This window comes from Antennarius striatus, chromosome 11 (genome assembly GCF_040054535.1).
Source record: "Antennarius striatus isolate MH-2024 chromosome 11, ASM4005453v1, whole genome shotgun sequence".
Taxonomy (NCBI): Eukaryota; Metazoa; Chordata; class Actinopteri; order Lophiiformes; family Antennariidae; genus Antennarius; species Antennarius striatus.
In genome coordinates, this window is record NC_090786.1 from 6,870,137 (window position 1) to 6,882,435 (window position 12,299).

The 12,299-nt window shown below is 41.5% G+C and overlaps 1 long non-coding RNA gene across 2 annotated transcripts; it reads left to right on the plus strand.

Annotated features, from left to right (window-relative positions):
• The first annotated feature begins 479 nt into the window (after window positions 1–479).
• Window positions 480–11,444, plus strand: LOC137604147 (uncharacterized). 2 transcript variants are annotated; one of them, XR_011037386.1, is made up of 4 exons: window positions 480–806; window positions 1,043–1,200; window positions 10,336–10,513; window positions 10,613–11,444. It is a non-coding gene; the product is annotated as an uncharacterized lncRNA (long non-coding RNA). The 2 variants fall into 2 exon arrangements; XR_011037385.1 differs by having other exon boundaries at window positions 10,336–11,444.
• Window positions 11,445–12,299: the final 855 nt, after the last annotated feature.

Consider the following 12,299-nt stretch of genomic DNA (forward strand, 5'->3'; position numbering starts at 1 on the left):
TGTGGGTGGGGGGGGAGCCACTACTAATTCACATTCTTTTACATGGCTTTTGTTTTCGTTAAGCATGTAATTAACACCCCCCAAACAAGTTTATTCACCTGCCCTAATTGTGTGTTTATCCGAGGGCTTTCTGAATGTTCTTAACAGCGGGGGACGAGCGCTCTGAATGCGCATGGAGCATTTAGCGTCGTCTTCGTTTACTTACAGCCGAAATCTCCAGCCAGAGCAACACAAACAACATTCTGCACATAGAGGTACTCAGAATGCCCTCCTCCAGCAGACATTTACTTTCAGCATACCTTTATTTCTGTTCATTGATTGATTTCCCGAAATGCAATGCCTCAAACTTTGTTTAGGTTATACATTAATAAAGTTTTTTTTTCTTCTGTTTATGAAGTCTAACTTTTTCTTGCCTCTAACATTTCCCACAGCGCGCCACAAATCTTAAATGTTAGTTAGCATCCTGGTTAATTGCCAGTTATTTTCATTATCAGTCTGTTCCAATGAGGGCAGCAAATAAACAAAGCTGATGTTACGTCATGTACGGGAGTGAGAGAGGAGAGGGGCAGTGAAAGAAAGAAAAAGGTGTTGTTTGTTAAAGGTAAGAGGGAAAGAGACAGAACGCACGAAAGAATTGGGTATGGTTTTATTTTTTTGCTCCCTCGTTGACCCCGGTTTGGCAGAGGCTGGCCAGACAAGGCAGCACACACCCCTCCTTGGCAAACACATGAGAGCCTCCTGCGCCTGCTGCTCCATCCTGGATTCATCTCTACAATATGCAGGACGAGTCTTTGGTGTAATGATGGGTATGTACCAAATATGACGTTTTTATTCTAAATTAAATTCTCCAAGAATGAGCATGTGCCCATGTATGCCTATTTTAAATTTAAAACTTGTAATATTTTTCTTACACGTCCAGATAATAATGAAATTATTTTTAATTATGAAGAATTTAAACGCAGTTTTTTCCAAAACTCTTACAACAAACTCCTGATATTCTTTTCGTACTTTCCCCCCTCTTTTCATTCTTTATCCCCCGCAGAGCAGGGAGCAGGGTCCAGTCCGAGGTTTGTCACAATGCGCTCTCCGGACGGGACGTGACACCGGTTCCCTGATATTTCACGGGTCAGTTTGTCCCAAGATCAGGATGGAAATCCGACTGCTGTAGGCTCCCGTCAAAGGTGTTTCCAGTTATGTTTGGTAAACTACTAATTTAATTTTCCGACACTTTTTAAAAATATTTAAGAAATGATGCGGATTACCTTTTTGTATTTACTGACTAGAAGGAGGATACGTTATCTTATCCCATATATGTTTTTCTTTTTTTATATTAGGTCCGTGCGTTTTTATTTTAGTTCATCAGTCATTTTTATCCGCGGAGCATTCGGGATATAAGCTTTTGCAGAATATATGACGCTGTCGGGAAGAGACGCACAATCCTCTCCATCCCTTGCCCGCTGTACCAGGGGGAGACGCTGTACTCCCACACTGTAAAAAGTGTCAAGCAAATTTTATGCAGAACTGAGTTTTCATCTGAATTAAATCTGTTTCGGCTTTGTCATTGGGATTATAAATTAGTGTCAATTTTCTTAACTATAGAGAGGAGCGACTCAAATATATAAAACACGATCTCTTTTCAATTTTGATTGTAAAAATTGTTTATGTAAAATATGTGAAATAGTCTAATCACTTTATTGTCATGAGCCATCCTGAGTTTCATCGGGTTTGGGAAAAAAAAATCTCCATCGTGTCGTGAGATTAAAGTATTTTAGATATTTTTTTGCAGTGCATTATCAGAAAAACCCAGTTGTTGAACAATATTTTACTTTTAAAATATCACATGTGGTTTAAAATCATGCATGACATTACAAATGATTTAATGACTATATAACCTCAAGCGCAAAAATCAGTAACTCACTAAAACTGGAAACCGTTTAGTCCTACGAGGTGCATGTATGGAAGCACGGAAGAAACAGATGAGAGAGAATAAATTTAAGTAAGAACAATTACCCGACGACTGAATAAAAGCATATTTTATCTCATAAAGATCAGCAAATCTGGCGCCAAGTTTAATAACAAACCTCTCTCCCTCTCTCTCTCTCTCTCTCTCTCTCTCTCTCTCTCTCTCACACACACACACACACACACACACACACACACACACACACACACACACACACACACACACACACACACACACACACACACACACACACACACACACACACACACACTGTCTGTCTGTCTCTCTTTTATTGTTTTTATTGTGTGGTCTCATTAGGGGGACTTCCTGGCAGGGCTGGGAGCTTGTATCGGAGCTGTCCAATCAATGTATTTACACGGGTTGTTAGCGACAGTTAATGAGGGCTCCTCCCCGGGCCGGTAGAGAAAGGCGCCTCAACATTAAGATTTACCTTGTGTCAACTCGTTACTTCTAATGAACCTCCATGCAAAAGCCGCCCCGAACTCAATGGAGCCATGCGCCCGGATCCTGTGTGTGAGACCCTGTAAGAGTGGCGCTGAAACCCGTCCCCCTCCCCTCCTTTCTTCCGCTCACACAGGGAGTTGCGGTTTTACACGCATGCCTTTGCGCGCTCGTGCACAATGACGTGCGCGCGCGTGTGCGCGTGCGCAAGTGTGACGAAAGAAGTGCGTGTCTGTAAAAAGACAGCCACCTCAGGTCTAACGTTAGTTCGAGGATAGCGCAAAGACCGTGGTGCGTTCATGTCAGCCCGGAGAGAAAGAGAGAGGGGTGTGTTCACGTGCTGTACCACAAACCCAAAATGACTACTATTGTTTGGACAATATGGCTTGACAGGTCAGCATATTGCCTCTGCGAACGTAAGGTTTAATCAACCCCCCCCACACACACACACACACACATACACACACACCAGAGCCGGGAGCCCGGTTTGGGCTCTGGCCCCTGAGTATAGCCCTCTCCTGGCCCCCATGTGCGGCTTGTTGAGCTGCATCAGCAACACATCACTGCCCCTCAATGCAGGTACAAACTGGAGAAGTTTGGCGGATCCCTGAAGTGGACTCCCTTCACTCGACTCCCCCACAGAGACACCACTTAAAAATCAATTAGGCCCGTCTGGCTTCTCCCTCCTCGTCAGCCATCACTGCTGAAACAGGTGGCTGCCACCAGAATTTGGGAGGGACCTAAAAGTAAAAACTGACAGATTGTTGTCGTGGGTGGTTGGATGTGATTACATGCGCGTCACGGACCGTGTGGATCTGCTTTACTAATCTGAAGCAGTCAATTATTTGACGTAAAGTGAACGGACTAATTTCTTGTGTTGTTGCCTGTTGGACTGATTGCTCCGTTCAGCAGAGGAGGCCCTGTGCTCACACTTCGAGGTATGTGGGCTGATTTGGAGACTGAGGCAGACAGGGAGAAATAAATATAATGGACGCATATGAGATGGAGATGCGTTGCCCCAGATCTCCACATATGATGCTCACGTCCCATTCCCCAAGGCCTTCTTTTTCTTGAGACTTCCTTCACCTTTTCTGCTGAGCTATTCCAACATGCATCCATCTAATAATCATCGACTAACATTCATCTTCGTGTGTGGAACTAAAAGTAGACTCCGTGGCCAAGATAGCCGGAGTTATTACATCAGCGAGAATGATGACAGAAATTCTCTAGGTAAATATGACTGTTTTGGACTTGCCTGTCAAGGCTGATTAAGCGCCCCGGCTCTTATGCAGATAGGAGCTGTGGAGATGGTCCTTACAGGCGCTGACAAGCCGTAATTACTCCGGCTGACATGTCGCCCTCGAAGATTACTAATGTGGGAATTGTGGATACGGCACACAGCCTCCACGCGGTCCAGCCTGTTCCACTCTGATCCACGCGGTCCTTCACGGTTCAGATGCTGCTGGGCTGGCTACATGCTCCACGGCTGACCTTTCATATTTCAGTGGTGAAATATCCACTTATTTATAGCAGCTGTAGTGATATGGTAGAGGCGATCAAGTGACTGCGTGCGGAGCGTAACAGTTTTGTTTTGACGCAAGGACAAAACACAAACACGAATTAAATGTTTGAAAGTAACTAAATACATTTATTTTAAGTCCGGCCAGTATAGGCAGAAATAATGAAAGAGACGTTTTTAAAGGTGATATTCTCAAAGATAATGAAATTACTAAAATGTACAGAAATTAATTATGATTTAATGATTAATTTGAAGTACAGTACCTCAACCAAAATGTCTGAGTATTAATTAGCGGGTGAATTGGATTTTAAAATACCATCAGTTGAAGTTAGCAAGTGTGTCTGTGTGTTTGTGTTTGTGTGTGTGTGTGTGTGTGTGTGTGTGTGTGTGTGTGTCTGTATATATTCATTTTTTTCAAAAATATTTAAATCATATCTTTATGAAATGTCCAAAAGTAGGATGCTATATAGAAGTTTATTGGGATTCCAGTCAGAAGGCTGCTTGATGAATCCAGCTTTTGACCTTATTGCTCGTTCAGCCTAAGAACCCAAAACTGAGACGGGCCAGAAGTGTAAAAGGAGGTGGACATGTCACATCCGCTGTGTTGCCCCTGCAGGGCTGTGATTATTGTTCGGGAAAAAAAAACATTCCCGCAGAGGGGGTCCGAGCCTGTGAAGGCAGAATATCAGAGAAAGATCTGCAAATTGAAGTTCTCTGAAATTGCAACTGGGATTATAATGTATGCATTTAGTTAAATATAATCTGCTAAATGTGTGCGTGTTTGTCTTTCAAAAGAGGAATAAACTTTATTTGTCTCCCATCGGGGAAATGAATTTTTCCACTCTAGTAGTTAGATTGTTATTACACGCGTATAGGTAATGGCCCGTAACACACACACACACACACACACACACACACACACACACACACACACACACACACACACACACACACACACACACACACACACACACACACACACACACACACACACACACACACACACACACACACACACACAGCATGTAAATGAGAGACATTCGCTCCTTCGTTCTGGATCCCCAATGAATAACTTTATAAAGGGAACAGTGTTTTGCTCAAGGGCACCTCAGCAGTGTTTCTAAGGTGAACTGGCACTTCCCACTGCCACACTCGAAACGTTTTGGTTCACATGGGCTTTGAATCCTCTGGTTTTATGAAAACTTTTTACAGTAGCGTAATATTATGTTTTAGTGGAATTCACTTGGATGGATTAACGCTGACCCAGCAGTGACACTAAGCTTATATCCACCTCATTAGGATGGTAAATGGCTCTTTTGGCGTTTTGACCTATATGACCATGACAACCTTGAAAGTTTCAGGACAGCCCTCTGAAAGTTTGACGTAATGTTACTAGTCGGGGCTCTTTGACTGCCTCATCCTGTAAAAATGTTTGTACAGAGATTTGATATTGAGAATAAAGTTGTATCTTACACCGTTCCTATTACGCATAGGGTCAGTTTCCATTGACTGTTCCCAGTTGATGTGATTCTGTTATCCATCCACTCCGTCCGCCTGTAAATTTTTAACTAATGTTGTTTATAGAAAGTGTTTTTTTTATTTTTTAAACAAACGATAGAAACCGTATTTGATCGGGGATTATGGAGGTCTATTACCTGATCGTTCGCTAAGTAAACGCTGGTGCCGGTGTGCGACGCAGCTCATCTCTGCACACTGGGCGAGTTTATCTAGAATCCAGCGGGTTCGACTCAGCAGCCAATCAGAGGTGTGCACCGGAGCGGACTGTCCTATAACTGGGTATTAGCTTACAGGATAATAACGGAGGGATGCGGCTACCGAGGAGCCGGTTACTCACGGGTGAGCAGCTCCTGTCCAATCTGATTTATGTCACGCATCTCCGTTTGGCTCGCCAGATCAATAGCGCACGTCTGGGGAGAGCAGGGGGGGGGGGACGGGTGAGCTGAGTACAGGGAAAAGGAAGGGAAAGGAAAGGAAAGGAAAGGAAAGGAAAGGAAAGGAAAGGAAAGGAAAGGAAAGGAAAGGAAAGGAAAGGAAAGGAAAGGAGAAGAAAGGAGGGAGAGGAGGGAGAGGAGAGGAGAGGAGAGGAGAGGAGAGGAGAGGAGAGGAGAGGAGAGGAGAGGAGAGGAGAGGAGAGGAGAGGAGAGGAGAGGAGAGGAGAGGAGAGGAGAGGAGAGGAGAGGAGAGGAGAGGAGAGGAGAGGAGAGGAGAGGAGAGGAGAGGAGAGGAGAGGAGAGGAGAGGAGAGGAGAGGAGAGGAGAGGAGAGGAGAGGAGAGGAAAGTGCAACAAGTCAGTCGCGTTATTGTGATTTCTTAATGTGACAATCTCATAGTGACCACCAACACTTTCACAATTTAGATTTTTTGTGTGTCTATCTTATTGGATAATTTCAACAATGGACAGAATTGACACAGTGATGTCTTCATGTCCATCACACAATAAAGTCTGTTCTGGTGAAAGTTGTATAGCTCGAGGAAAAATTGTTATTGTCAGATGAGAAATAATGATTATACAGACTAAAACTAAGATAAAATCGCATGTGAAAGCTAGGAGTTAAATCTGGTTCATCTTCAAGAGTTACTAAGACAAAACAAAAACTAAAAAGTTTTTTTCTAAAAACCTTCGACCTAATTGCGAAACCAACACCATAATTCCAAGTTGGGATAGTCGCATTTCAGTGTGATTATATAACGAAAATGAGATGACCACGCCGCTTTGGTGGAAATTTGCGCAATGAATGTTGTTTAATTGTTGAAATAAATAATATAAAAATAAAAAATAATAATCGGAAAGCCCGAAACTATCGAATTTGGATTTTCACATTATTATCTGAGATTTTTGAGATATTTCATTATTTACAACAGATACTCGTTAAAGCAACAAGGCACGGAAAGTTTACCCTAAAAGACTGTAGACTACGTCAAAATTATATTTATTAAGCGCATTATTCCTGGAAAACGTCTTTCATCAGTGCAACAAAAACTATAATTTAGATGCATATCTTATCTAGAAATTGTCTTCAAGAAAATTTGAAAATTAGTCTGTGAAACGACTGATCGATGCGCACCTTAACCAGCTTTATTGGATGTAAAACATCTTTATTTCCCTTTCAGTGGGGTTTGTAGTAATCCCACGGTGCAGATTGGCTGTCTGTAATTTATATCAAGTTAGAATCGCTCACTCCGCACACGTTGTGCTCACACACACACTGCTAAAATAATCGAAGTCTGCGTGTATCCTGTTATATGAGGCTACCGACGCAAAAACAAATAGAGCGACACAGAGAGGAGCGCACAGCCCTCTTAAAAATAACAAAGCTCCTATAAAATGAAGGCCTGTAACCGTCCTGCTGACCTAGAGACAGCCTATATTATCAATGTTCATGTATTATTGATATCCTATTTATTGGTCTTGGGTGGCAGATGTCACAGCGTGATAGAGATGTTTATGTTTGCCTATTTAAGGAGCCATTATCCCGCCTGCTTATCAAACATTCATAAGTGGCAGCTGTAGTTGTGGATCTTCCGTCGTGTCTCTTGTGGCCGCTTTCAGATCCTCACGCAAGTTAACTTAATATTATCTTAAGATTTAAAACACAGCCTCAGTATACATGAATATAGTAAAAGCAGGAGGATTAAGGGCCAAAATAAAGTCATACACGATTTTTAGGTGGTCGGACAGCTATTGAACACTAATATTAACCAATATTCTGTTCTGCTCTCTATTAATTCGGCAGAATTTGACAGATTCAATAGAGAAGATTTAAGACAAAAATTAACTTTGTTCGCAGTCATCACAGGAAAAAATGTGTTAAGATGGTTCGTTTTTACTTGAAATCAAACGAAAATTGATCAATTTTTACTATTTACAGAATATTTACTCATGTAGTTCTTATATTAGTTCATCATCATTCCAAGAGCTTCTGTTTTAAAATTTGACTATTTGGCCTACTTTTAGTCTTATAATATTTTATAACCTGTAATAACTTTCACACGTAGACGTTTTTTTTGTTTTTTGGTTTTTGTTATTTCTTTAAATTTTATCCTAAAACATAACTTATAGAGGTTATTGTGTTTTGTCTAATGTGTTAACGTCATTAGTTCATGTCCGAGTTCGGTTCTTACATCAAAGAGATAAAATAGAAATAAATATTTAAATTTTAGACAACGGTGTTTTTCAAATGCAGGAAGTTTTTTTTCTTCTTCAGTTATTATTATTATTACAAATTTTTTTGTAAACGCCCTGTGAACACGCTGGTTTTTCATTCTTTTGACCCCTCCGTTGACATCCTCGACCCTCCCTCCCGGTCCAAACAGCCACCAGGAGCGCGCTCTGCGTGGACCGAGAATCAGGCGGAGGCAATGGGAAGTCGTCGGAAGGTAAGGTCACGGGTTCACGGCGGGGTTTAAGACACCCGTCGATGGCTTCTGTTTGCCTTTGCCCCCCCCCCCACACACACACACAACACTCCCGCTTCCTTCCTACAGCAGGATGTGGCCTGTGCGCCACCGTCCTCACCCCGCAACAACCCCTCCGCACTGATGCGTGTTTGTTTTTCTGCGTTTATTAAATCTTCCCGCGACAGGAAAACGACCAACATCATCACGTCACTCGATGCTGGCGAGTTCAGCACTTTGCATTCTCACCTCTCTCAGAAATATTTCGTGTTTACAGTCTGCTGGTTAAGGAGGATTTCTATTTATATCCTCACGCCAAGGCCAAGTCTTTGTCGTCAACATTTATGTTTAAAGTTCACACATTTTACAAAATTTAGAACAAAGACAAAATTGTAATTCAAACTAAAACGATTCAAGCAACAGATTCATAATCATAAATCATGAAGGACATTTTTAGCCGTAGCAAGGATGCCTTTTTATTATTTACTATTAATTAAAAATGTTTTAGCAAATATGGGTTTTTCTTTACCCGAGCCAGAAGTCTGTGAACTTCCCAGTGATTTTAAAAAAGTGCCACTTATGTCTCTTTGTATCAAGGTTTTGATGAATCAAATCACATTTAAGCAGCACATGATGTAAGTTATTGAAAGGCATTTTAAAAAAGGATGAATATTATCTCATTAGGGATAAATGCCTGCGGGTCATGCGGGTTATCCGTTATTTTAATTGCCACTGAGTCATTGTTCGGGCATTTAACCGTTTTACTGGGTTTTGCTTTAATGTAATGAGAATTGGAAATTACATGATGTGATGTAGATAATTCCTGTGACAAACCAGGTGAAAAATATTCAAATGATTCATATATGTTGAAGACAAGAGCATTCCCTGTTGTATCAGCTATTCTACTGTATTTCATGCAGACGGCTGTTGTGACGTTGATCTTACTTTTATTACATTTTAATCAAAGTTTCAATTCAAATTTAAATATTTGTTTTTATGTTTCCCTGTACATGGTCGTGAGGACATAATAATATACTGTATATTTTACTGAGTATTAAGTTCTATTTAATTTTAAGAACAACAAAATTAATTTTAAGCCAATCTACTGTCATTTTGATTTTCAAACTTATGAATGATTGGAAAAACAAGGATTACACACACACACACACACACACACACACACACACACACACACACACACACACACACACACACACACACACACACACACACACACACACACACACACACACACACACACACACACACACACACACACACACACACTGAAAAATGCATGGTGTATTCAAGCTCATGTATTTAGATTCACATTCAGTCATAAAGTTCTATTATATTCAAGTCCTTCAGTGAAAGCTAATGTACTTTTTTTTATATATGCATATTTAATTCATAATTAAAAAGAAGTGCAACTGAATGAAAGCTGTTTTTAGTCACGTGGTAAAGCCTGGAAGTGGTAATGTGTGAAGACAGCATTATTATATCATTATGATCAGGACACTAAAAGGACTAAAACGACAAAACAGTGTTATCTAGCTTAGTTTTGATTTTACAAGTCATGTGCAGCAGCAAATTCGTTCTTAAATAAATGTAATGATGGTCCCTGGAATTATGCATGGAGACAGTCAACACCTTGGAGGAAAACAACATGGACAAAGAAATCGGGACAAAGTGCTGCTCACTTCACTCAGGAAAGATTGGGGGGAAAAAGAAACGGGATGTGCAACAGAGAGTTAAGAGATAAAAAAAAAACTGACACAGAGAAAAAGATTAAGAAAGGGAACGTGAGAGAATCTATGTAGAAGTCATCCATACTAAAAGCAGGTTGCAGAAGCAGAGAACAGCACAGGAACAGAGGGGCTTTGCGTTGGCAAAGAGATGGCTTGTTTTTGTTGTTGTTTCCGTCTCTCCTTCACAGCCCCTCTCATCCCGTCCTTTTCTCTTTGTGTCCATGCAGAGACATCTATACTGGAGACAAGAGAGGGAGGGATTTTGGTTGCCTGCCTATCTTCTCCTCACCATGGTGCATCTGAGACCAAGGAAAGAACGCTGACACTCTTTTAACCGCCACAGAGGAGAACAGCTTGGCTCTGTGGTATAGTGAAAACCCGACTTCCCCCCCATCAGACAGACAGGTAGACAGCTGGGTGTTATGCTAAATCCCTTCTCCCATGCGTCCCACCTAACAAGGGTGCCACTCTCTTTCTCTGTCTCTCTCTCACTCTATGAAACAGGCAACTGAGATGTGATGGTAACATGTAGTTCATGAAGTTTCATGGAAGTTTAAAACAACAGGATTAAAGACAACAACCATTTAAGAAAGTGAAAAATCCCATCTGCAACGTGAGTGTCGTCTGTTTACTGTCCTCCCTCTCCACCCTGACCCATTGTCTTGCTGCTTCTAGCACCACTTCACCTGTAAGACCACATTCTCTGTGTGTGTATGTGTGTGTGCTTGCACTGAGAATGTTTTGATTTCCTGTATGTGTGTGTGAATGCGATAGAGAGAGATGAGAGAGGATGATGGTCAGGCTTGGCCTACTGACTCATCCACAGAGAGAACTGTGTTGATACAGGATACAGGAATGAAGCCATCACACACACACACACACACACACACACACACACACACACACACACACACACACACACACACACACACACACACACACACACACACACACGCACGCACGCCCCCCCCCACACACACACACACGGATGTCCAAAAGCCGACAGCCTCTTCCCATCAGCCTTTTGTTGTGTTTGCCAGTGATGGTGATCTCACCACATGGACGGACTAAGCCCCAGTAGTCAGACAGTCGGTTTGGCAGACAAACAGTCAGTCGACCCATCAGTCATCCGGCGAGCTAGTCGGTTAATAGCAGCTAATTATCAACAATCCGACACGCTCATCCAGTTATACAAGTTGTTAACAGTCGACTGGAAATAATGTGTGTACTCAATTTGTATGTGTGTGCACGGGTGTGTGAGTGCAAAGTTGTGGTTCATGTAACTCACTCAACTATTTCTGTTTTCTGTTCCTTATGAAAGATTTATTGCCATCTAACACCCCTGTTATTTTTTCACAGATGATAATAAATGAATATCAGTGGTTGTTATGGTTTTGTCTTCCTTCTTGTCATATCATATCCTCAGACTCATAGAGCGACTGGAGGAGCTTAGCTCTAACCTTATATTAAGTGTAGCTCCACCCCAATGATCTACTTATGCAAACTGCTGCTCACACGTTGATTTGAATTTTTTAAAATTCATTCCATATAATGTTTAAAATATCAAACACTGACATGAACTTTTCGAGATCCCTACTTACGTATTTATGTATGGACGTGTGGCAGTTTGTAATAGAGTTATTTTATATCTTTGTAGTATCTCTACTAAAGTAAATAAATGAACCAATGAGCACAACATTGCTGCAGTGGTCACTACATTCACAATCAAACACCACGACTCCACTACTCTATTGCATCTCTTTTTATAACAGACAGATGCAAAGATGCAAAGAACACTGAAAAGAATATTTCATGCAGGAAAGACTACAGGTAGAAGTAAATATGAGGATATGATGACATGAAAATTAGTCTCTCAGCCAGTCTCTGGAGCTGAGACTCTTCAGAACAATTGAGATCAAACGACCTCCGACCTGAGCAGCAACAAAATGTATACCCGTCCAGGACACTGGTCACTGGTGGCCGTGACGGCTGATGACCCTGCTGAAGCTGATGAATGATGATGTTGTTAAATTTTTTGAAGGTGAAGAGCACACAAAATCAATCGCGGGAAAGACCTCGAGGAACAGTGAGTTGTATTTAGAAAGACAATACTAAGATGGAAACTACCAGATAGATGTGATTGACTGTGATACAGGGAAATAAAAACAGCATGAGAAATAAAGTAGAGCCC